Source organism: Cynara cardunculus, assembly GCF_001531365.2.
Source record: "Cynara cardunculus var. scolymus isolate 2C chromosome LG 13, CcrdV1, whole genome shotgun sequence".
Lineage (NCBI taxonomy): Eukaryota > Viridiplantae > Streptophyta > Magnoliopsida > Asterales > Asteraceae > Cynara > Cynara cardunculus.
In genome coordinates, this window is record NC_037540.1 from 18117286 (window position 1) to 18121918 (window position 4633).

A 4633-nucleotide genomic window follows, 5' to 3' on the forward strand; every position below is an offset into this window, starting at 1 on the left:
CCCCCCTTCTACAAATTGTTTCTATTCTTGTAGACCCTTACGGGACCAACATCAAGGGTATGTCATTGGATCACCCAATTATCAATCAAAAGTGAAAAATGTTTTGGTGAATAAACTTGATTCTGTTTCGTCTCATACATCTATTGTTACTAACTTTGTTCTTCCTTGCATTGTGAGATCCACTAATGATCTGATTAATCTTAGCAAGAGAAGAATTATGTGCTCAACATGCAGAACTAATTATTTTGTCAATAGGAAAAGGTTCAACAGGTGGCATGGAGATAACAACTATCAAAACAGTTGGAAAGGTAATAACAGGTATGATTACAATAACTGGTATGGATCTTATTGTATAAATAATCATCCTGTTAAAGTGTTAATAAGATAACATCAAATAAAAATAGATGGTTTGGCAGTTACAATATTCCACAACCTGATACTAACAAAGAAGGACCCAAGTTCATTTGGGTACCAAAATCTGTCTGATCTTATTTTCCAGGTGCGTCATTACTGCGTTGATCAGAAATTCATCCAATGATGCACAAATTCAGGGGGAGTCGTATACTGTCCAAACGAGGCTTCTGAACAACACAATTCAAGACCCGTGCTTTACCGAGTGTGGTTTCTAAACATCTAGCTTAGGACCCGTGCTAAAAATGTTTTCTTATTTTTTTTTAATTTTTGAGCTTAATTGAAACATTACTTAAATCTACTTTCTAGGGGGAGTCTCTAGAATTTTTGAATAAATATTTTCAGAAAGTCAATATTTTTTTAGGAAACGAGTACATTTTCTGAACATGTATTTCCTGAGATCTTACTTGTGTAATTTCTCATCGTACATAACTCCAATACATGTTTCAGCTATTTTTCATACTGTTATTATCACATCTCTTATATAAAATCATTTTCGGTGATAATACACTCGTTTGTATTTAAAAGATTGTTTTCTGATTGTTTTTTCTTTGATTGATATACATTCAATAATTCTTTGAATATTCAAATTCTGTAAACTCGTACTTACAGATCTTCATTCATTTCTCTCGCATACCGAATAATCTGATTGTTGTCGTATTTCCTTCATTGATTGTGCTTAAAAGCCAAATTTCTTGATCATTTTTTATCTGATCATTTTTTATCTGATCATTGTCCTTTATTTGCAATAACATTTTGATCAATCATTGTGATCAACTGAGCATAGTGCTAAATTTAGGAGGGACTGAGAGCTTATCAGAAATACCTCAATGGAATGTCAAAACCAACAAACCTACCCATGAGGACAACAATATTTGAGTGAGCTTAAACTCAAAAAGGGTTTGTGTGCTGAGATTAAAATGAAAAAGAGAGGSGTAGTTGTTGTGAGACAAAAGAATTGAAGAGAGTTGTGTCAGGATTAAAAGATTATTAGAATCATGTTCCAATTTCTAAATTTTCGGGCATACCACATAATCTATTAGTTCTCAATTCTTTCGAGATTAATATTGAAAAAGGCAAAACCTAGGCCAATTCTTGTCACAACCCCACCAGCTACTCATTTATCTCTCAACAGATAAGTGTTTCAATAACACTTGGGGCACGCAGCTCACAATCTAACAATTTCTCATTCGGAGAAAGTTGATATTGAATCAGAAGGATATATGTCCCCCTTCAAGTCTTTTTGATCACGTATTGAGTCTGATAAATTTGTGTAGTCCACATGGTTTATCATTTTGAGCCTAAACAGAAGCATATGTTGCTTTATCTTTCTACACTACACAAATTTTGCATTTTATATGTTATTTTGCCGAAATATTCATAGATATACTTTAATAAGATATCGATGATTGAATGGAAGACCTGGTGCGACGAACCTCATAAAGTCTCATATATACTATACATTCGTTGTAATGAGTATATTTGTTATACTCACATGCCAATCATTTTATAAGATTGAGAACAATTTCATACGTTTAAATTGGTTGTTATTTTCCCATTTTCTTTAATCTGAAACGATTAAACAAGTAGATTTGAAAAGATCTTCTTACAATTTTTTATGAACTGATGGCTTTCACTTAAAGATTTCATGTATTCAGATGTATGATGTAATGATTCTCATTTCATCATAAGGGGGAGTATGTAATAATGAATGAAATGTTCAATTCCTAATGATATAAGGGGAGCATGTTATATAAGATCAAGGGGAGTAACATCAATGATGGCAAAAGATTCAAAAGGAGTATGACTGAAGATTATTACAAAAGATTATTCTTGTTACAATGTCTGAGAGTTTTTAAACGTGAAGATCATCATTTCAAAAGTTTACTAACAAAGATTTCTTATTAAAGCAAGTTTGTGAATTTTTGTCTGAAGAAGTTCGTTTTTGGAGAGAATGTTACTGATTTGTTTGTCTGAAGATTTTTTGAAGATTGTATCTTGAAGATCATATCTGAAGTTCGTTACTGATCTGTTTTACATTGTTAAAAGAGAAGATCATTGTTGTTCTACATTCAAGGGGGAGAATGTTAGAAGATTTTCTCAACAAAATATCGTCTGAAGATTTTGAAGTAAAGATTGTTTTTGAAGAAGTCATAAAATGCTTAAAGCGACAAAGTTCAAACGAGTTTCAACGCGCACAAATTCTTTCAAGCCTGAATACAAAGGGGGAAAATGTTAGGACTGAAAATCAGTGTTAAATTGTATTCGTCTTAAAAGTTAATTTTGTTTATAATTGTATTAGTCGTTGTGTTTCACTTTTCTAGATAGTTTGACTTTTATCTTTAAGGGTTTTAACTTTGACCCTTTAAATAGCTTGCTTTTGTGTAAATCTTGTAGAAGAGCCTAATTGTAATATCAGCTTACGTAATACAGGTTTGACCAAAGCTTGAATGTTTGACTATTTCTCTCAAACTCTCTCAACTCTTCTCTCATGTTCTTATTGTTAAATCTGATTTTGCCATGGATTATTAGTTGAAGCTTGAAGATTGATCATATTGAACTCTCACATACAAGCCTTTGTCTAACTTATAGACATACCTGGATGTTTAGGATCCTCAAAGCCTGGAGGTTGCTTCACATAGACTTCTTCAGTAAGTTTGTCATTAAGGAAAGCACTTTTTACATCCATCTGGAAAACTCTGAAGTTCTTGAATGTAGCATAGGCAAGGAAGATTTTGATAGCTTCCAACCTTGCTACTGGAGCAAATGTCACATCATAATCAATGCCTTCATCTTGCCTGTAACCTTGGGCAACGAGTCGGGCCTTGTTTTGAGTCATCGTTCCGTTCTCATCTATTTTATTTCTAAAGATCCACTTTATGCTAATAATTATTTTGTTGGTTGGTCGGGGGACTAGTCTCCAAACTTTGTTATGCTTGAACTGCAATAATTCTTCTTGCATGGCACTAATCCAGCTAGGATCATCAAGTGCTTCTTCAATCCTTTTAGGCTCGATGAGAGATAGAAAACTGACATACAAACAGATATTACCAGCACTGTGACGTGTTTAGACACCTACTTGCTGATCACAATAATTTGCTCCACTAGGTGATCTCTGGTCCACTTAGTGGTAGGAAGAAGAGGAAGAAGAAGAGAGGTAGAGGCATCGTCAGCATTCGTCAGAGGATTGGAGTAAACGACTACTGAGGTTGGGTCACTGATGTCCCTAGTATTTGAAATAAGAACATCGACACCAGTTGAGGGTTCCAAACAGGAAAGAGGTACCAGATCGGTTTGTTCTTGTTCAGGATTGACCGATGGTGTATTTATGTTGAATGAAATATCTTAATTCTTATCTTCCTCAACAAGTGGAACATCATATCCATTAGAGTGTGGAGGTCCACCGATTGGAGCTGAATTCTCAGAGGAGTGAGATTCCAACCACTTGTTAAGCTCAAGATCATCACTTTGAAATGATGATGTTATATGCACCGATCCAAATTCATCAAATATGATATTGACAGATTCATCTATGCACTAACGACGCATATTATACACCCGATAGGCTTTAGAGAAGAGGGAGTAACAAACGAAGATTCCTTTATCAGATTTTGGATCAAACTTTCCTAACTGATCTTTGTCATTCAAAATATAACATGCACTTACAAACACATGAAGGAAGCTGATGTTTGGTTTTCTACCATGGAACACTTCATAAGCATTTTTATTGTGTCTTTTCACAATTAAAGACCTATTTTGAGTAAAGCAGGCAGAATTGACAATTTCAACCCAAAAATAGGTCGGAAGACTTGCTTCACTTAGAATTAAACGTGCAGCTTTACATAGTGTATGATTTCTCCTTTCAACATCTTCATTTTGCTGTGGAATCCAAACTGTTAAGAAACTTTGAGAAATACCTTTGTCATAAAAGAATCTTTCAAGAACAATGTTTCTGAATTCAGTTTCGTTGTCACTTCGAATTGATCTGACAAGTTGACCATTTAAAACTTCAGTCCGTTTCACAAAGTTGATAATTTCTTCAGCTGCATCACTCGTGTTGAAGGAAGAAGACCCAAATATATCTTGAGTACTAATCTATAATAACAAGAGTATAATGTTTTCCACCCAAACTTTGAACGCTTACAGAACCACAGAGATCCATGTGAAACATATGCAAAGGCGCAAAAATAGCAAGAACATCCTGGACTTGAAACTTGCTTTG